We start from the raw sequence: 21,169 nt of genomic DNA, 5'->3' as shown, positions 1-21,169 counted from the left end.
AATGTGAAAGAAAACTATGTTCTAAGAAAAAGTCTGCTAGAATTAAATATATCACTGTTCTAGACTAAGCATTTCTGTTCAGAAAAAATATACAAACTGACAGTAACTTCCTACCCCCTTAAGTATCTCCCTCTTTCTTCCTCACCACCTTCCCTCCCTCCCTCCCTTTTCTCTCTCTCTTCTTCTTGTCATTTTAAAATTCCAATTTATATAGGATTCTTGAATAAGGAATAGTCAGAATTCATTTTTGAAGCAATAATTTAATAATTTACAGTTTGTTTCACCAACAAACAAAAAACTATTAAAATATAACTACATTAAATTTGGGCACAGTCTTGAAGAATCATTTTTGTAAAACCATTCAATCTTTTAAGTACTTTCTCTAAGAATTCATCCTTCCAGTTGCTCAATATAATACTAACTTTCATTAACTGAAACAATCAGATACTTTTTCCTTTTCTTGGTAGATATTACTGTAATTTGGATCAATCATGAGACTCCTCTTTGCCCTCATCCAGTCACTGTCCAAATATTACTTCAGGGAGGAATCCTTCCTGGGCTAGTACCATTTTTGAGTTGACAGTTAAAGAAAAAGTGAACAGGATTTCTTTCTTTCTTCTTTTTTTTTTTTTTTAAAAAGAAAAATCCAAAGGCTTTAGATTAGGATTATTTTTAAGTGCTTTCTAAAAATGTTTAAAGGAAAAAGGAAAGTTTCTTCTTTCATAAAAGCAAAACTTTCCAAAGCAGAAAGTTTTAAACTATAACTTTTTTTCTCCCATCACCTCCAGGCCCCATTCCAACACTGAAACTGGGATTAAAGTTCTGAGTTACTATACAATCCAAAAAGTGTTAATGTCATAGAAATTGGACAAAAACTATGATATAAAATTATACAAATTAACAACTGTTTGGTAATAATCATAGCTAGATATGATCCATTAATAAGCTTTTGTTCAGCAGCTTTTATGTTCCAGGCACTGTATAAAATACTAAGAATACAAACATAAATATACATATAGTGCTTCAAAGTTTATAGACTTTCCCCTACTTTGATACTGCTATGGGATGTTATTATCCCCTCATTTCATAGATGAGATAACTAAATCTTTGGGAGATGAAATCATAACAAGGTAAGTATCAATTTAAACCCAATTCTTGACTCTAGACTCAACATTAACACCTGCACCATGCTGCCTTCTAGGCTCTGAACTGATTCCTTTTCAAAGACAATGTCAACTGGAAACTTTTTTTCCTTTGTGCTCTACAATCTTCTTTTGGTAAGATGCCAAGAGCAAAGCTTACACACATTAACAAGTAGTTATTTCACTGTAACACACTTGCACCTGTCTCATTGTTAGCAGTTGAAATACTTATTTACAGATTTTTGTAAACTGGGTTCAGTCAGAGTGTCTCCCTTCTAAAAATTCATCTCCCAAAATATCTGAGTTATTTTCCCAAAACAAAGCACAACCCTAACATTTCCTATAACACATAAAAAATAAAAGTTATCAAAAAGTATCCAAATGATCTTTGAAAAATATCCAAACTACCCAGAAAAGATAAGGAAGAGATTTATATAAAGATGCCAGGATAGACTCTATGTTTTATTCCTTGATTCTACAGAAAGCTTTACCTTCTACAGTAGTTCTATGACTATCAGAGATGGCTTTGTAAGAAAGCTAGTTAACTATGTGGTATAATTTGAGGAATTCCAGAAAGCCCTGAACTAATCCAGCACCAGAAATCTACACATCAGGCAGTCTTTTGAGTAAAAGCATAGAAGAAATTCAGTTATCTGGAAAGGTTCATATAATAAAGCCTTCATTAGCCACAGCTCAAATTAATTTCTGATTCTCTCCTATCAGCTAGAGGGGTTTAAAAGGAATGACTCGGGATGGGACAAGTCAATTTTGAAAGGGGAAAAAATAATAGTTCAAACACTGGTGCTGATCAGGTCCAGAGCTGGACTAGAGTGTCTACTGTGAGGTGGAGAAAGGATAAAGGAAACCTGACTTTTTCTGCAATTGTGCCCAAGGCTAGACAAACTCATGATTTCTATCTATACTTCATAGGATTCCATAAGGAATAGACCTCCTTTATTCTGTTTTCCTGGCTGTTTTATTATTCTAGCCACACAATCACAAATCAATCACAAAACAAACAAACAAACAAAAACCCAATAATGGCCAACAGAGAAATTCAACTATTTCCAAAGAGGAGATTACTTTGAATTTAGAAGGAGGAGATCTGGGTTCAAGAACTGCTTCTATGTCATCGTAAAGTACTTATACAAACTCTCTGGATCTCATTTTTCCTATCTGTAAAACAAGAATGGTTTGAAATAGATGCTTTCAGAGATGTATTATAGATCTAAAAATCTACAATTTAAGACACGAGAGATGCTGATATAATGTGCAATTATTTCCAAAAAGGAGGGCTTTTTGTAGTAAATACAGAAAATCAATAACAAAGTCAAGGGCAGGATTAACCCTAGTATTACTGTCAAGATATTAGAAGAGATTCTGTTTTCCAGAACAAAGGACTAGCAAGCAAGCTGTACCCTGAGTTTGACAAAATAACAATCTTTTGTGCTCACTTTGTGGAACTGATGATCCTGAGCTTAGGCAAGTACCCAAACATAAAGCCCTGCTATAAACAGACTTTTTGTCACTTGATAACCTTGCCTCACTATTGCTTCTGTTGTGCTTTGCCAATATTGTTACACTATATTGTTTAACTCTTTGTCTGGTCCAGAGTATATAAATCAAAGTTTGACCACACTGCTTTGGGTCCCCCCACTAAAGATGGGGTTCAACACATGTGTCTAATCTGCCTCCTTGCTTGCAAACCATTTTCCTCATTTTGAGACTAAACTTGAATTTGATTCCTGACTCTTCAGTGTCTAGCCTAGTTTATTTGGCTTTGACCACCCACAGTTTGGAGGCTAGTTGGATCTAGTTGACATTATTAACAAACTATTTCACATTCATCTTTTGGGTCATGTTTTAGGACAAAGCTTCTAAAACTGTGGGTCTCAACCTCAATGAGGTCATGTAACTGAATGTGGGGATCATGAAATATTTGGCAACAGTAAAAGGTATCAAATATTCCTCTAAGATTTAATTCTTTATGTAAAAAAAACAAGTACATCCATCTCATTAGTATGCAAATATGTATGCTAAAAATTGTTTTAAGATAAATTTCTTTATGATTTATTATCAGTAAATGCTTTATTTGTATACCTATTGTATATACTTATATACCCAAGCTTACATAAAAATTTGTTAAGCCAAAAGGGGTTGCAAGTGGAAAAAGTTTAAGAAGCCCTGTTAAGGAGGCATGCTTTGAACAAGAATAAAACTAAATGGCTTTTTTGCTAGTCTGAAATGCCCATTCTTTCCCTCTCTGCCTATCTAAATTTTAACCTTCCTTCAGGATCTAGCTATCTCCTTTGTTCTGGGCAATGATAGGTAAATGCCATTGTAGTTAAAGAGTCTGTCTCAGTTTCAATTACTCAGGGAAGCTGGTCTAGGGAAAAGAGAGGCAATTCTTATTTAGTATAAGAACAGGAAGTAGTCTCCAAGAAGATCAACAGGGTCAATTCTTTCTTTTTCTTTTTTTTTCTGAGACAGTTGGGGTTAAGTGACTTGCCCAGAGTCACACAGATAAGTATTAAGTGGCTGAGATCACATCTGAACTCAGATCCTCCTGACTTCAGGTTAGGTACTTTATCCACTGTGCCATCTAGCTGACCCAGAGTCAATTCTTTGAAAGCCAGATCAGAAAACCCAGGCAGAAGAGGTCCAGAGTTATCCCTCCAGACCTAGCAAGAAGCCTGGTTTCTGTTCCTTTGAAGGAAGGGGAGCTTTTGCTCTCCCTGCTTAATCTTCCTCTGTTTAGCTAGCTTCTTTAAATTTCAAGGCCTTTCACTGATCAGGCTCCCTCAATTTCTCCATCAGCTTCAGTGATTCATGCAATGTTAGAAATGAAATTAATTATCTTGTCTAATCTTAGCATGCAGATGATAAACCTGGGACTCAGACATGGAAAGTGAATTATCTAAGCCACTGCCCAGGAGGCAGCAGATATAGTATAGTAGAGTGTTGGGCCTGAAGTCAGGAAGAAAGTGTTCAAATACACTTTTAAGCACTTACTTGAAACTTGAGAAATCATTTACTCTCTATTTCAGTTCCTTCAACTGTAAAATAGGGATAGAAAGCTCAAAATATCTTACAATATTATTTGAAATTGTACTTTTTCCTTTTTACAACTAATTGCAAAGAACTATAGATTAAATGGCATTATAAGCATATTGTCTCATATCAGTAAATGCTACAAGTGAGGTTCTATTATTGATTCAACTATGTTATGCACCAGCATTCATGAAATATTAAAAGAATCCATGATTTGTTGAATAAATCAAGGGAAAGGTTTTTGGCATGGATCACAAAAGATGGAAAAATGTGGTAGATAGGGAAATTCATAAATCTAATAAAATATTAAATTAAGATTCTGTTCTTCACATCAGGGTAATATTAAATAGTAATAGAAGTTTAGTAAAATTAGATTTCAATTTATTCAAGACATATTCCCATATATCAAAGTCAGAGAGAAAGGTCCTGTCTACATTAAAATATTTACTACCACCACTACTATTAATACAGAGAGCTTCTAAGAACTCTAAATAAATTATATGCCCACTGTTTGAAGAATGGCCAAACAAGTTGTGGCACATGAATGTAATGGAATATTGAGCCATAAGAAATGTTGGACACCATGAATTCAGAGAAACATGAGAAGGTTTTTAATGAATTGATGCAAAGCAAAGTTTAAGTAAAAGCATGACCATATATACACAATGTTAGAGGGGGAAAACAACAATAAAGATACTGATCTGGGCAGCAAATTAACATATATAGAGAGAGAGCACTAGATTTGACATCAGGAAAAGTTCAAATCCCACCTTGGATATCTGCTGTATGACCCTGGGCATATCCCTTGACTTCTTTTAATGTCAATTTTCTCATTTATAAAATAAGGATAATAACAGCATCTATCATACAGGATTGGTAAAAGGAGCATGCAAAATAATATATAGTAAGTGTTTGGCAAAATAAAGTTATATATAAATGTTAGCTCCTCATCTTCCTCTTCCTCCACCACCACTATCATCATAACCATGACCAGACTTGACCCCAGAAAAAAATGAGAAAATGTGATTCCATCCCTTCACTGCAGAGATGGAGGACAATTCGGGTATAGAATATTAAATATATTGTCAGACATAATGTTTTGGTTATTTTTGCTCCAGTGCCTTTTTCTTTTTCCTTGAACACTCTTCATTATGAGGAATATTCTGCTGAGGAAGCAGGGAAGGTGGGGAGGGAAAAAATATATTCAAGAAGAAATATGTTATTAATAAAAATAAGGTTTCCTGAACTTTTTTCATCAATGAGTTGCTGTGATTTAGAAACAAGCATCACCTAGTGGTCAACTTTCTGGTAATGTGACTCTTCAGATTAAGTTGGGCTGGTCTTATGACAAAAGATAATATGGTTTTAGCTTAGCTAACATAGCCTTGGAGAAGATAAGACGCTGCCTTTCTAACCTCTAAAGGTAAATGGATTTGTAATCTGAGGTTTGAGCTTTAATTCTAAGGATAATGATGTTCTGATGAAGAATAGGTTGGTGATTAGACAGTTGCTTGTCCTTTGTTCTCTGACAGGAACAATGATATAACGATTGTGATGTATTGACTTGCTTGTGAACTGGACGTGAATGGGACAAAGCTGCATAAAATCATCAACCTCATTCCCTCCTCCAGAGACACTGTGGCGAGACCAAGATCAAGATGACTGGCATGACCCAGGATGCAGTGAGTGTTCCTGGGCCTTCCTAAATTAAGGTCTTTCCCAGATCTCAGTTTGTCTGAAACCATATCCAAATTCCATGACCTACTGATTATTGGGTAAGAACTGAGATATGGCTCAACAGTTGTCAGTGTTCTAAGCAATGACAAGAAGAATGTGACTTTGGAGGACAGTTTTCCAAATCTATAATCCAACCTAATTCTCCTTAGGGTCACTCCCATTAAAGGAAACATATCAAGGAAAGGAGGATTTCTGAATAATAAGACCTGTCATTAATAAGGTAATAAGGCTATAAAGCAAGACCATAAAAGATCCAATTCTTTAAAATTATATATATACTCAAAATTACAAGAGGTGGGGAGGGTCCCAAATGCTATAATTTTTTATCTGGTTTATAGAAGCAACACAGAACACAAAAAAAGTACAACTAAAGAGTCAAAAATGCTCTGGTAATCTGGTTTTCATAGGGTAGGATTTGAAGGCTAGGAATTTTATTCCACCTTTGGAAGCACTAAACTATAAATCATTTTCTAAATATATTGATGATGCAGTTTTATATGCATATGGATATAACAATATAATAGAATCAGAATCTAATAACTTTTATTATTTTTCTATTAACTTCTCTGCCCTCCTATCATCCAACCTAATAAATTTATTTCATATTCATCATTAAAGGAAAGGAAATTTCCCAGATGTCAGTTGAATTTCTAGAGCACTTATGACATCTTTCCTTCTTTTCAATGGTGCCTTCAAGTATCTTTATCATCAAGCACACTTCATTATATATGACTATCATGAAACAGTTTTTCAAATTAAAAAAAGCTCTGTGTGTTTTACCCTGGAAGAAAGTTCAGTATTTAAATATGAACTGGGGAAGGAATGACCTGAAAAAGTATGACATAAGTAATTGTAGATATGACTTTAAACATTTATTCACTCACACCTCTCAGATTGTCTAAGATGATAGGATAGGATAGGATAATGATAAATGTTGGAGAGAATGTGGGAAAACTAGGACACTAATGCATTGTTGGTGGAGTTGTGAAATGATGCGATCATTCTGGAGAGCAATTTGGAACTATGCCCAAAGGGCTATAAAACTGTGTATACCCTTTGACCTAGTAGTGTTATTACTGGATCTGTATCCCAAGGAAATTACAAAGGAGGGAAAAGGACCCACATGTGCAAAAATGTTTGTAGCAGCTCTTTTTGTGGTAGCAAAGAATTGAAAAAGGAGTGGACACCCATCAACTGGAGAATGGCTGAACATGTTGTGGTACATGAGGGTAAAGGAATATTATTGTTCTATAAAAATTATGAAAAAGCTGATTTATAGAAAGATTTACATGAGTTGATGCTGAGTGAGCAAGCAGAACTAGGAATATATACACAGTAACAGCAAGAATGTACAATGATCAACTATGAAAGGCTTGGTTCTTCTAGGTAGTTCAGTGATCCAAAGCAATCCCAATAGACTTTGGACAGAAAATACTATCAACATCCAGAACAAGAACTAATGAGATTGAATGTAAATCAACACATGTTATGTTCATTTCTTTTTTGTTTTTTTTTTTTAATCTCTCCCATAGTTTTTCCCTTTTGCTCTGATTTTTCTCTCCCAAAATAATAAATAAAACAATATGTATTAAAAGTAGATAAGCTAAAAAAAGAAATAAATGAAATTCACCTGTTTAAAAAATTTGTTCACTTACAATACTACTTACTGTCAACTATATATCAATAATTTTATTCTAACTAAAATGATTTTTTAAACTTACATAAATTAATCAATGGCTTAATTAGGAACATGCTATAGTTTCAATCTAAAGATATAGGTTGGTTGCATGACTATGTAAATAGAATTTAATTTACGCCCTAAATGTCTTAACAATGAAATAGAAGTGTTGAACTTAATAACAATAAATTTTACCTTTAAAAAGTAGACTGTATAAACAAAAGATATTAACTCTAATATTACTTTGGTAACATTGGAGGAAATAAACCCCATATTGTTTAGTATAGTTACTGAATTTACAATCACAAGTTTAGGATTTGAATCTTAACTAGCAATCAGAAAGGAAATAAATAGTAAGAAGTCACACAGGTAATAAGTAACAGTAAAATGAGGCAGCGAGCTACTTATCTCCAAATTCTAAATCTTACATATAAACTTAAATAATGTATGAAATGAACTATTATTAATAAGCACAAGCTAACAGGTATGGTCTTATTTTAGGCAAACATGAAAACCTCGATTTACATAAAAAACAGCACAGGAATGGTAATTATTTTCTTTAAAAACAGGATTCTGCATACTACAAGTTTCCAAATTGAAGTGCTTTTTAAAAAAAATCCATATTTCTTTAGTTCAACTTTACAGGGACATATTTATTCCAAAAAGTAAATGATAAGTATCTAATGCCAAGTAATTTTTTTCTTACTTTTTACTAAAGTGGCAAAATCATAGAACTTGAGTCCATATTTTCTAATTCCTTTTTTGTAGAGATAGTCTGATATCTAATTTCAGAATCAAAAAATATGATGCTTATATATTCACAGAGTAAAAAGAAAGAGAGGACAACAAAATTGCTTTTTTTTTTTAATTCTAGGAATACTATTCTCCATACCTGTTTAGTTTGTTATTTATAAGTTAACATGTCCCCTATTTCTCTGGACAATAAAAATCATTGTATTGTATTGTATTTTGACATTGTATTACCACTGAACAGCAATTCAGAATATAACTAAAAGAACATGAAATTATCTATTTGGGTATAGTAGAAAATTAAACTACTTATTTAGGTTAGTTTAGCAGAAGAAATGGACTTCCAATACTTAAATATAAATTTTCTGCCATGAAAGAAAAATTGGATTTTGGGACTCTGCAATGAACAGTTTATTCAAATAGTAGCTCATCTATGCATTTTGTTTTGATGACAGTATGAATGAGAATGTCTACTACCCAATGGCACCTCAACATATATATATAATTTGAAATACCAGGTTTATTTAGACAAATTTCAAAAGGTCTTTAAACTAGAATAAAAAAAAGGCACCTTTATTTTAACTAAGCCGTTTTCTTTTGTAATCCTATGTATTTATTTTATGCATTAAAAAATATTCTGTGAAAGGGTGCATAGTCTATCAGACTGCTAAAAGATCTGTTATACACACAAAGGTTAAGAACCCCTGAGCTAGAAATGACTTCTCTCTTTTCCCAAGAAATCAAGAAAAATTTTGCAATAGCATGAACCAGTAGTGCTCAGATGCTCTATCTTTCTATATAGAAATAAAAAAATAGTTTATTTGCCTACACAAAGAACTCTGATTTTATTTGTGTGTACATATGCCTTTGTCACAGGAGCAAACTGCAACCTTCCTAAAGCTTAATAGACAATCTCAGAATCGGTATGGCCAAAACCATCCATCATCCTTTGGTAAACGTGGTGATAGGTCTCTCATCCTTAGAATAGATAGTATAAGCTAGTCAGATGGCCCAAACTTAAAACCTTTGCAAGCTTCATCTGACCTTCCAGAGCTTATGCTCCACTAATACTCTGGACAGCCCAATTCCTTCATACTGTGATTAGGAATTGGAGTAGTTTTATAAGATCAAGAGTTGGAGTGAATGTTTTCCCAGCTGAGAGAAGTTAATTACTTTTCAGAGAGCATATTGCTCAAGGTCATTCACACAATTAATAGCAGAAGGCTTAAGTTTCTGACTCAGGTTTTCTGAATGCAAACCCAACATTCTTTCTAAGAATGAATCTTGTATTTTAGACAACCAAAAAGCAATGGGCCCCTCTATCTAGGGAAAAATATACCACATAAAAAGAACTCTAGAAAGTAAAAAGAATTCTTTAAAATGATAATTTCTAACCTGAGGGCTACAGACCCCTGGAGGAGTGCAATTATTTCAAAGAAAATATTTCTTTGGAGATGAAAATACATATGGTTTCAAAGACATAAACATTTTTTAAAATGTTTACTGATGCCACTGATGAATAAAATTCAAATTACTATCACGTGTGGCTCACCTACCGTCCCCAACGATGCTTTGTGCTCTGTACCATAACTGGGCACTCCAAGAGTCTGCCATAAGGATCCTGGGTTTCAGATTAGTCCGCATTCACCATATCTAGCCTGAAGTCATACCCACTTTGTTATTCTCCCACTATCTTCATACCAATGCAAGAAAACCTTTCTTCCCCAACTTGCTTTTGGGATGATGGCTTTGAAAACAGTAATCAACAATACCAAAACAATCCTCTATTCATGTATGAGTGAATTTTTTTTAATGTTTAAAAAGGGGAAGTTAAAAGGTTAAAATCTTTCCCTAAAAGATTAGGTATCAGTGAAGTTTAAAAAAAAAAAAAACTTCCAGGATAGGGGTATTCTGGGGTTGGGTTTTTTTTTTTTTTTTGGTAGAATTTGTAGGAATTTCTGTATCCATATATGCTATTGAACAAAAAAAAAAATTAAGCATTCCTATTTCAGGAATTTAAAGATACATATTCTCCCCATTTTGTAATATCATGTCACTTTGGCATTTCAAATCATTAGAAATAGCTGCTTCATTGAAATTATTATGATAACATATTGTGTACTGCACTGTATACTTTTCAATTTTTTTCATATAATATTGTATCACTTAATCATATTCTATAAAGAACTATGTACCAAGAACTGTGTTAAGCACTGGAGGATGGAGGTGGAAGGATAAGAGAAAGTGAGTGGTTTACAAATAAAACTGAAACCAGACAACACCCTTAAGGAATCCACAATCTAATAATGAGCATTTGTATGTTATATGACCTGACCTTATATGAAAAAAAAAAAAAAAGCTACATATGAAATGTTTTTCTAAGTGAATCTATTCTAATAAATCCAGATTTATTATTTTTCTTTGATGGTAATTGTATACTGTCATAGTTTATTCAGCGGATTAAAACATACCATAGGCATTAATCCCTATTCTCAGTCCAAAAGGGAAAAAAAACCGGCATATACAATTTTCATTTAAATTAGAACTAGAAAACAAGTATTAGGAAGGGTGTGAAATCTTTTCTGTGATTTTTTTTCCCCTTTCTTTTAACAAAATCTGCCATCTGGCTGAGGGCATTCCAATGCCAAAAATACACTAGAGGAGTGGGGGTAGTGGTTGTTTTCTTTTAAGTGAGAAGCAAAAAAAAAAAAGCAATTAATGGACAACAAAACTGCTAGAATGAGATGGTACTCAGCATTGGCTAGAGGAAAGCCTAAAGGAAACTGACCAGTTTGCCCACCATTCCAAAGAGCTTATAAGCTTTTTTAGTCAAGAGAATCTAATATTGTCCTCTAAAATGAAATAAGAAAAAATACTCTGAGGGTAATACATAAGCAGAATTTGGCTCAATAACAAAGGAAAAGTAAAATGGAAAGATCTATGAGGTTCAAATATGAGCACAACAATCAGAATAGTCCATCTTATAGAGAGGTAATAAAGGAAGAATGTAGTTTAAAATCTCTTTTTTTCTTTTAGACATGGCCAATGAAAAAATTTATTTTGTTTGACTATATGTTTATAAAGGAGTTTGGTTTTCTCCCTTAATTTAATGGTGGAGTTTGGAGCCTTTCTTTATATCTATAGTACAATGCCAGAATATACATAGTAGGAACTTAACAAATGGTAGTTGACTTGACATGGTTTTGGCTCTTCTTGGTTCATGATCTGCCTACTAACTTATTTGCTCTCCCTGTCTTCAGGGTAAAGTTAAAAAGCTTTAAAAAAAAAAAACAAAACATATTCTAAGCTCTTTGATGAGCCCCTTCAGGGCAAAGATTTTATCTTATTTATATCCTTCAGCAGAAAGCACTGAAAATGACACAAATTAACCCCCCCAATGTTTGCTGAATGGAATATGCCATCAAAAATTAAGATCATAGGGTCACAAATGTAGAATTAGCAAGGCTCTAAACTACTTTTGTTATTTTCACACCCTGAATTGCAATTGATTTTATTATTTTTGCTCTGTTTCCTATTCCTTGCCTCAGGCAAAAATATATCGCTAGTTATTGCTCTGGCTAAGAAGCTTTGTTCATAGAAAAGCAAATTGAAAGGCTTCTTTAGGAATAATCAAATCATATCTCTAGAGCTGGAGGAGATCTCAGAGGTCACCTTAGTCCAAACCACTGATTTTACAAATGAGGAAGCTGAGGCTGCAGTAAGATTAAGTGATTAAAGGTTTGAGGCCCAAGGTCCTCTATTAGTACATATCAGCTGAGGTTTGAACCCATGTTTTTAGTCCAGAGCCAACTTCTTATTCTTGGGTAAAAATTCACATTTAAAAGCACTGGATAAATCTTCAAATGCTAAAATTCATACAATTTGTTAAAATTAAGTCCTTGTCCTGATAACTCATTATGGCATGAAATGACCCTGAATTCTCCCAGGCAACATAAAAAGCAATGTAAAGTTACTACCCAAGCTAGAATGGCTTCAGGGATGGGTCCAGCAACAGAATGCATATCAGTAAGAATTCTAATCTTTTAACATGTCAAGTGATTAATCTTCTTTGGCTAAAGTAATTCATAACAAAAATATATGTAAATAAGTATATGTGTATATATACATATATATTATATGTAAACATTTATTTTGTCTTTCTTTGTGCCTAGCATAATGCCACAATATACATAGTAGGAACTTAACAAATATTAGTTGACGTGACATAGTTTGGGCTCTCCTTGGTTCATGATCTAATAATCATGATCTACTAATATTTTTGTTCTCCCTGTCTCCAGGGCAAGTTAAAAAGCTTAAAGAAAAGTATTTTAAGGTTTTTGATAAATTCCTTCAGGGGAGAGATCCTATCTTATTTATACTTCTTTAACAATAAGCACTGAAAATAGCACAAGTTACATAAATATATAAATATTTCTTTATATTATATATAATTTATATAAAATTAATTATATATAGAATACAAATAATATATACACATGTTTTTCTTATACATGTATATGTATATACACAAAATATATAAATACATATATATACACAAATATATACATACACACACAGAGGAGTGAGAATATATTTTGTTTTGATATTACCTACCAATGTTTCTCTCTCTCCTATCCCTATACTCCATATGAAAAATAATTTTTAAGATTAAAAAAATTAGTCATTTAATAAAACAAATATTTTCAAAAAGTTGTACATATGGAAAATGCCATATCCATGATACCCAGTCTTTGTAAAAAAAAAAAAAAAACAAAGAAAAAATGAAATAGATACCTTCTCATATCTCTTCAGAGGCAGCTAGGTAGGTAGCTGTAATCAGGAAGTCCTGAGTTCCAATGCACCTCTGATGCTTACTATGTGGCTCTGGACAAGGCACTTTATCTACCTCAATTTCTTCAAGTGTAATATGAAGATAATAATAACATGAGCCTCCCAGGGTTTCTGTGAGGATCAAATGAAATAATATTTGTAAAGTTCCAAGAACAAAGTAGACTTTTCCTTCTTCCTTCTTCTATAATGTCAAGTTTGGTTATTATAACTGAATCCCACATTTAGTTACTTGTTTTGGTTTTGAGTATATGAAACAGGAATAAGAACTGAAACTAAGACCTCACTATTACAGGAGGGTCCTGGTAAATGAAAGTCCTTTTACCAGTACAAGTTGGCATCTTCTCTGCTACTTATACTCTTAGAGCTAATTGCCCACATCACTAAGAGATTATGATTTGTTTAGCGGCATGCAGTTAACATGTGACAAATATTCCTGATTCCAAGACTAAGTCTCCACCACACCATACTATCTTTTGTGAGACTTTTTGTGAAGACTGTTTCTAAGACATGAAAGGTTTGTGGCTGGGTGAGAGTACTCAGTGATGAAACTAAGATGCTATATAAAATTGCTAAGGAGAAATGCTAATTTTAAAAGGAAAGAAGCTATTCACTAAAAATAAGAGATAAGCCACAAAGAATAGTAAGATATAAACAGTTTAAGAGGGTTGGGCCCAGTTCTTAACAGAAAGTCAAGAGGGTTGGGTTCAGATGACTTATTAGTTCTCTGGGAAAGGAAGTAAACAGTATTATCCCAAAACTTGATGATGATAAAATTATTTAGATTCATTATTATGAATACAAATGCAACAAAGTCTAACAAAACCAGGAAATGAGGTATTGCAATAAGGTTCTTAAACCCCAAACCAGATGAATCACATAGCCTCAGAGCTGGAAGAGACCTCAAAGGTCAAATATTCCATATCTAAACAATGACCAAAAAAAAAAAAAAAAAAAAAAAAAATCTCTTCCAATATAATCTTGGCAATTGGTTACCAGGCAACAAAGTTGAGTGAGTTCTGGTTCCAGTCAGGAGTCAAATCCCACCTGTAACAGCTACATGACCCTGGGCAAATCACTAAACTAGATGGCTTTTGAAGTCACTGCCACAATCCTTTGCTTGAAGAGTTTCAGTGGGGTCTGTGTACTAGGGAGGAAAGGAAGGGTCAAGATCCATTTATAAAGGGCACATAGTGCCAAACACTAAACACTTGACAAATATTACCTTCCAAAGCAGCCAATCACACTTTTAGATAATCCTAATTTTTAGGAAGTTCTTTACAATAAGCTTAAATTTTTCTTTCTACTATCATACACTGTTCCTAGTTTCATTCTTAAAGATGAGGAAAAGTAGGTCTCATTCTTCTTCTGCTACATAGTCCTTCAAATAATGAAATAATGAAGTCCTTCAAATAAGAAACCATCATTTCTTCATGATAAATTCATTTGATCTCTTCTTAGTCTCAATTTCTTTCCCCAGAAAATGGAGATAATCCATTTCAAAAGTTTGTTTAAAGCTTCAGATGCAATAAACTTTGTAAAACACTTGATAAAACCTTAGCTAGTAGCAGTAATGGTGGTGGTGGTGGTAGTGGTAGTAGTAGCAGTAATAGTAATTGAGGTGGCTCTCTTCTCTAGGCTAAATATCATTAATTCATCCAATATTCATATGCTATCACGGTCATCATCCTAGTCTTCTCTCATTCAGAAGATGGTTCTCTCTCCTCTGGATAGTTACAACTAACCTTCACATAGTTCAAATAATGAAAGACTAGAAATGGTCACCTTTATTCAAATTTGGAGAATTTGAAATTATAATTATGTAGGATAATTGGGTCTAGCCCAACAGAAATATACCATGCAAATTCAAATAATAGGATCACTTCCAGGAGAGTATGTATTAGAGCACCTCTCTTCCACAACAACCCTTCCCATAATAACCATTCCACTCTTTTGCAGGGAGAAATTTGCCAATTTTGCTGCATTTGAAGTGAAACTTTTTATTCTGACTTGCATTTTTCCTATTAGTGATTTTGAATATTCTTTCATTTGTATATAAGATCATCATTTAAGTAAGAGGTCATGTAGTGTAACCTCTATTTTGTTGACCAAAGAGAGCTTTGGGATTTAAAAAACAATAAATTCTAACACTTATGGTTGTTTATCTTTTGCAATTCTTTTGAAAATTGTTTACTTATACATATTCTTTATCCATATACTCACTGGGGAATGGTTTTTAGTCTTATATTTGTATTTGTTCTCTTACATCTCTTAAGCAGACCATATCAGACATTTGATGCAAATATTTTCACCTAATTGATCACTTCCTTTCTTATATTAATTCTGCTTATGAAACAATATTTCATATAATTGAAATTATCTGTTTTGTCTTGTATGATCACTTCAATCCTTTGAGTTACAATCGTGAAAAGTATCTTCCCTTTCCTACTCTTTTAAATATGAAATGCATTATTTGTAGAAATATGTATAGAGGAATTGCACATGTTTAACATATATTGGATCACTTGCTGACTGGGGGAGAGGAAGAAGGAGGGATAAAAATTAGAACACAGGGTTTTGTAGGACTGAATGTCAAAAATTATCCATGTATATATTCTGAAAATAAAGTTTTAATTTTAAAAAGTAAAATGAAATGAAATGCTAATTTGCAACCATTTCCCCCATCCTACAGTAATGAAGTTGATTTTTTGAAGTATTAAGATTCTATATTTATCTCTATCAAATTTGGACCAATTTTCTTATCAGTTAAGACCATTTTTGGATCCTGGCAGATATCCAGGTTGTTAACTATGCCTCCCAGCACTGTGACATCTGCATGTTGTCTAAGCCTTTATCCAAGTCACTGATAAAAATGTTAAATGGCACAGAGCAAGCCACATACAACTTCAACATTCCAATTGAGATCTACTTAAAAGTTGATTTCCAATCATTAATGACTTTATGGGTTTGACCATTCAACACATTATGAAACAATCAAATTTTGCTCTTTTCTCACATCTTTCCAACTAAGTATGGAAGAAAATTGTCTATTTTACATTTTAGATACAGGTTTAGCAAGAATAATTTTATTAAATTATCATAATATAAGCATATGGAGTGGGTAGAAGTGAGAAGAAGGGAAAGATGAGAGAAAGAAATCCAAAAATGGACAGCATTGCTTCATACCTTTGAAAATTAATCTCACACAAATCATTTTGGAATTGCAATAAAACAATAGACAAAATTCCACAGTCAAGATTAAACAAGTAGTCAGAGAAGTCTCAGAACAAAAATAGCTTAAAATGTTATAACACCCTAGAGAATGATTTTCCTAAATCATTCAATACCTTTTCTTTAATTTTTTTTATTGATAGCTTTGTTTTTACATCACCTCCATATCTGAATAGATTCTTTCTTCTATCCAGTAACTCACTTCTTGTATCAAAGAACAAAAACATAAAGGGGGGGAGGGAGCCTTTTCAATCAATTTTTTCTAAGATTTTTCAACTTAGTCAAAGGTGAATTCTAGAGATACTTCTATTAACTGAAATTCCCTTATCTTAGCCTGATCACTATCCTAATTATTTCAGGAAGGAGTCCTTCTTGTACTGAGCAGAAGCAAAAAATCCAGAAGATAGGTTAGAAACTAGATAATGCTTCAATAAAAACAATGTAATAAGATTTCACTGTAGGATTTCATTTCAAAACAAAGTTAAAGAAAATGCTATAAGGATTGTAATTCAGGTAGGACCAAAGATTTTAGACTAAAGTATAGATCTGGGGATGCAAGGGATGCTCAGTGTGCTTCCACATTAATCTCTGATGCTATTCTTGTAGACATGTCAAATACTTTGTTAAAATCTAGGTCAACTATATAAAAAAAAATTCCTCTGACCAATCATCTAGAAACAGTGTTTTTTTTTTAAGGGTTAGTCTGGCCATAATAGAGCCATTATAATCACCTTTGTCTGCCTCAGATTCCTCAATTGTAAAATGGGAATAATAAAGCACCTATCTCCCAAGGTTATTGTGAAAATTAAATGAGATAACATTTGTAAAGTACTTAGCCATGATGCCTGGCACAAAGTAAGTATTTTAATAAAATTTAGTTCCTTTCCTTCCTTCTAAATATTTATTAACTATTTCTTTAATAATATGTTCTGAAACAAAAGCACACACATATTAGAGAATGGCTAATACATTAATGTAATGGAATATACCAAAAAGAATGTTTTAAAAACATATATGGACCGATTTAGAATGAATTAAGTAGAATCAGGAGAAAAAGATACATGTCTTGAAACACTCAATAAAAACAGCATTCAAGGATTCTATAGAAAAGATGATGGAACACACTTTTCTCCTCTCAGAGCACTGGGGGGTGGGAGGGTGGGGAAGAGGGGAGAGGAGGGAGTGGCAACAAGAATAGAATGCTGCATCTACACTCATTATTTTCATTAATTAAGTTTTGTTTCACCATTTTTCTTTGTAACTAGGGAACTTATCAGGAAATTACTGTGATACCCAAAATGAAAGGAATTAATTTTTTTTTTAAATATTTTACAGGATTTCACCAGCAATCAAAATCAAATGTAAGGACTTAAGGGTTCACAAATCCCATTCTCATCCCTTTTTAGAAAACTGAGACAATTACCTTCCTCCAATCCTGTGGCAAGTCTCTCATTCTTCATGATTTTATAAGCTTATTAAAAGTAAATTGTAAATTATTTCCAACAGTGTTTTAACTACCAGAGAATTAAGTTCATCAAATCTTGCTAATTAAAACTCTTCAAGGGTTATCTACCTACTTTCTATCTTCCTGTTTTTCTTGGATATAAACTCTTATTAGCTATTTTTGTTCTTTCCTTTCCAAAAAACACTCGTAGCAGAAAAAATAGATTTCAATATAGTCTGTTATCATCATCTTACCAACCCCCAAGCAATGATTCCCTTTCCTTCCCTCAATCCTCCTTTTCCCAGATACAGCTGACTTCACATGCTCTTTTGTTATCCTTAACTTCCAATGTCAATCTTGGTCTTTTCTGATGATATTCTTACAGGATTACACTACACATGTATATTCATTTTCCTTTAACAAAGCTTGTTTCCATCTTCTGTACTTCTTAAAAATCAAAGTTGGCTGATGAGCTCCCTGAGCATGTTAAACTCTAGCTACCCCCCATCCCCACCCCTCACTGTTGAATTTTTCTGTGTTTTTAGAATACTATTCTTAGAGATTCCCATCTGTCCTATCCCACCTTCCACTTATATAAAGAATTTAAGTTCATAGGATCCTACCTACCTGCTCTGCACATTCTGAAATCTGTTCTCCAAAAATCTAGAGTGTATATAAGACTATATGTTTAGCTTTCTTTTCTTTCTCTAATTCTAAGACAAAATAGTCACTGCACCCTCGTCCTTCCAAGATTCCCATCATTTCCATCCCAGGATTTATTTTTGTTAGCAAGAGCTAAATTTATAATAGAAATTCTCCTTATTGGGTCTTCTATTTTTGAAGGATGAGATCATGAAGTCAAGAAACCATTTACTATTATGCTTTTTTTTTCCCCTGAGGCAACTGGAGTTGAGTGACTTGCCCAGGGTCACATAGCTAGAAAGTGTTTAGTGTCTGAGGCTGCATTTGAACTCAGGTCCTTCTTACTTGAGGGCCAGTACTCTATCCACTGCACCATCTAGCTGCTCTACTGTTCTGCTTTTGAATAAAGGAGAGCTCTAAGTTGAGTTAAGTTTAACAATTCAATTTAACATGCCTCTGTAACAGGTTTTATGATCTGTTTTCCAAATCCTAATATGTTTTCCTCTTTCTGTTCAGGTGATCCACAGTATGTGCTAATAACAATTTCATTTTTGTTTCTGTCTACATTGATCTTTAGCCAACACTCACTCTCCATTCTTCACCTTATTCTGGTTCCTAGATTATATCACAAGATTATGCCTTTTTAATATGTAATACCATATCTCCTCTCATTTTATCTATCCTGTTCGTTTTGAATTAGGCATTTCCTTTCAGAGTCATATTCCTATCTTGACTTTCCACCCAAATAGGTTAAATTTTCTTCCCTGCCATTCCTAACTCACTTTCCTTACAACCTATGTTTTGTTTATTTGTACACAGACATCTGAAGCCATGGATTTTATTGCTGACTCCCTTCTTGAATTCTGTTCCCTACTAATCTTTGATTAATCTATTAATTTACTACTATCCCTACTTTGTAGTTATTCTTTATGTTGTCTAACTCATTGGAGAAACATATGTAATTTTCTCTTGCTCCTTTCCTTTCAATTCAAAGTCTTTGATTCCAAAGCAAATAGTCAGTTGTCATGAGGTAATTCCCAACACCAGACAGGATATCATTATTCCTATATATGGAGTTATGGTACAAATAAGCAAAAAACATTGACATAATAAAGGAGGGAAAGTTTTTTTAGGTGACTCAAACATTCTGTCAATTTATAGGATCCCATATCACCTGGTCTTAGGTTGACCAAAATTTCACCATCTATAAAATCCTGTTTCCTCCTTGTTCCCCAATTCAATAAGACTGTTTCATTCTCCTCCTAAGGAGGAGAATGCATTTTATTCCTGGTAGAGATTCTAGTGAACAGCTGAAAAGAGACAAAGAATAGGAGTAAAAAAAAACTATAAATCTTAAATATATGGGACATGCATTAACAGAACCATTTGGTCATTGTAAGAAAACCCATTTTTGCAAGAGGTAGATACCTAAATAAGATCCTATGACTACAGCTAACTTTTTTTTTTTTTAATTATCATTAAGCATAATAATTTTCACTGTTTATTTGTATTTTTATGCAATGATCCTACACCATTATATATTGTGTGCCAGGCAATTTATGATTGGTTATCCCACCCCAAAACCTTCATCCTGAGCGATTTGGATTTTATTTCATAAATACTGCAATAGCCTTCTGATTGGGTCTCCTTGCCTCAAGTCTCTCTTCATGACAATCCATTCTCCACTCAGATGGCCAAATGATATGACTGCAGCTAAGGTTAACAATAATACCTCATACTTAATAAACTTCAATGCCACCCCAGCACTGCTGGGATCACCTATAAAATCTCCCTTTTAGCTTTTCTAGCACTTCTCTCACCTAGTCTTTTCTCATTCTTGTCCATGCTTTTCACATTTTGCTTCTTTCCACGTATTCTGTTCTCTGTAATATTAGTCTGGCAGGTGATATATGTTGTTCATTGTCCTCTCCCAACTCTATCTTTTCTTTTGCTATCCTTGCACAGAAGGACTTTACCAACCATCTTTCTTCTCTCTATCCAACTTCCCTCTAAGATGATCTTGCACTTATAATAGAGACAGTTTTGTACTTATGTTCTTAATTATTTGCACATTATCTCTCTCATTTTAGAATGTGAGCTCCTTGAGGCAGGGATTGTGTTTTTGCCTTTTTTAGTTTCCTCTGCACTTAGCACAATATCTGATATATAGTAAGCATTTAATAAATGCTTGTTGACTAATTTCACAAAAAAAGATGAACCTTTATCAAACCCTTTGATCCAGCAGTGCTATTACAAGGCTTATATCCCAAAGAGATACTAAAGAAGGGAAAGGGACCTGTATGTGCCAAAATGTTTGTGGCAGCCCTGTTTGTAGTGGCCAGAAACTGGAAAATGAATGGATGCCCATCAAATGGAGAATGGCTGAATACATTGTGGTATATGAATATTATTTTTCTGTAAGAAATAACCAGCAGGATGAATACAGAGAGGCTTGGAGAGACTTACATGAACTGATGCTAAGTGAAATAAGCAAACCAGGGGATCATTATACACTTCAACAATAACACTATATGAGGATGTATTCTGATGGAAGTGGATTTCTTCAATAAAGAGAAGATCTAACTCGGTTTCAATTGATCAATGATGGACAGAAGCAGCTACACCCAAAGAAAGAACGCTGGGAAA

The 21,169-nt window shown here is 33.4% G+C and overlaps 1 protein-coding gene across 3 annotated transcripts in view; it reads right to left on the bottom strand.

Annotated features, from left to right (window-relative positions):
* Positions 1-21,169, bottom strand: part of SPTBN1 (spectrin beta, non-erythrocytic 1) — a 265,536-nt gene that overhangs the window by 220,312 nt on the left and 24,055 nt on the right. The window lies entirely within an intron of this gene.

This window comes from Sarcophilus harrisii, chromosome 2, assembly GCF_902635505.1.
Source record: "Sarcophilus harrisii chromosome 2, mSarHar1.11, whole genome shotgun sequence".
Taxonomy (NCBI): domain Eukaryota; kingdom Metazoa; phylum Chordata; class Mammalia; order Dasyuromorphia; family Dasyuridae; genus Sarcophilus; species Sarcophilus harrisii.
The sequence above is the reverse complement of the archived record's forward strand: the minus strand, read 5'-3'. Positions and strand labels throughout refer to the sequence as shown.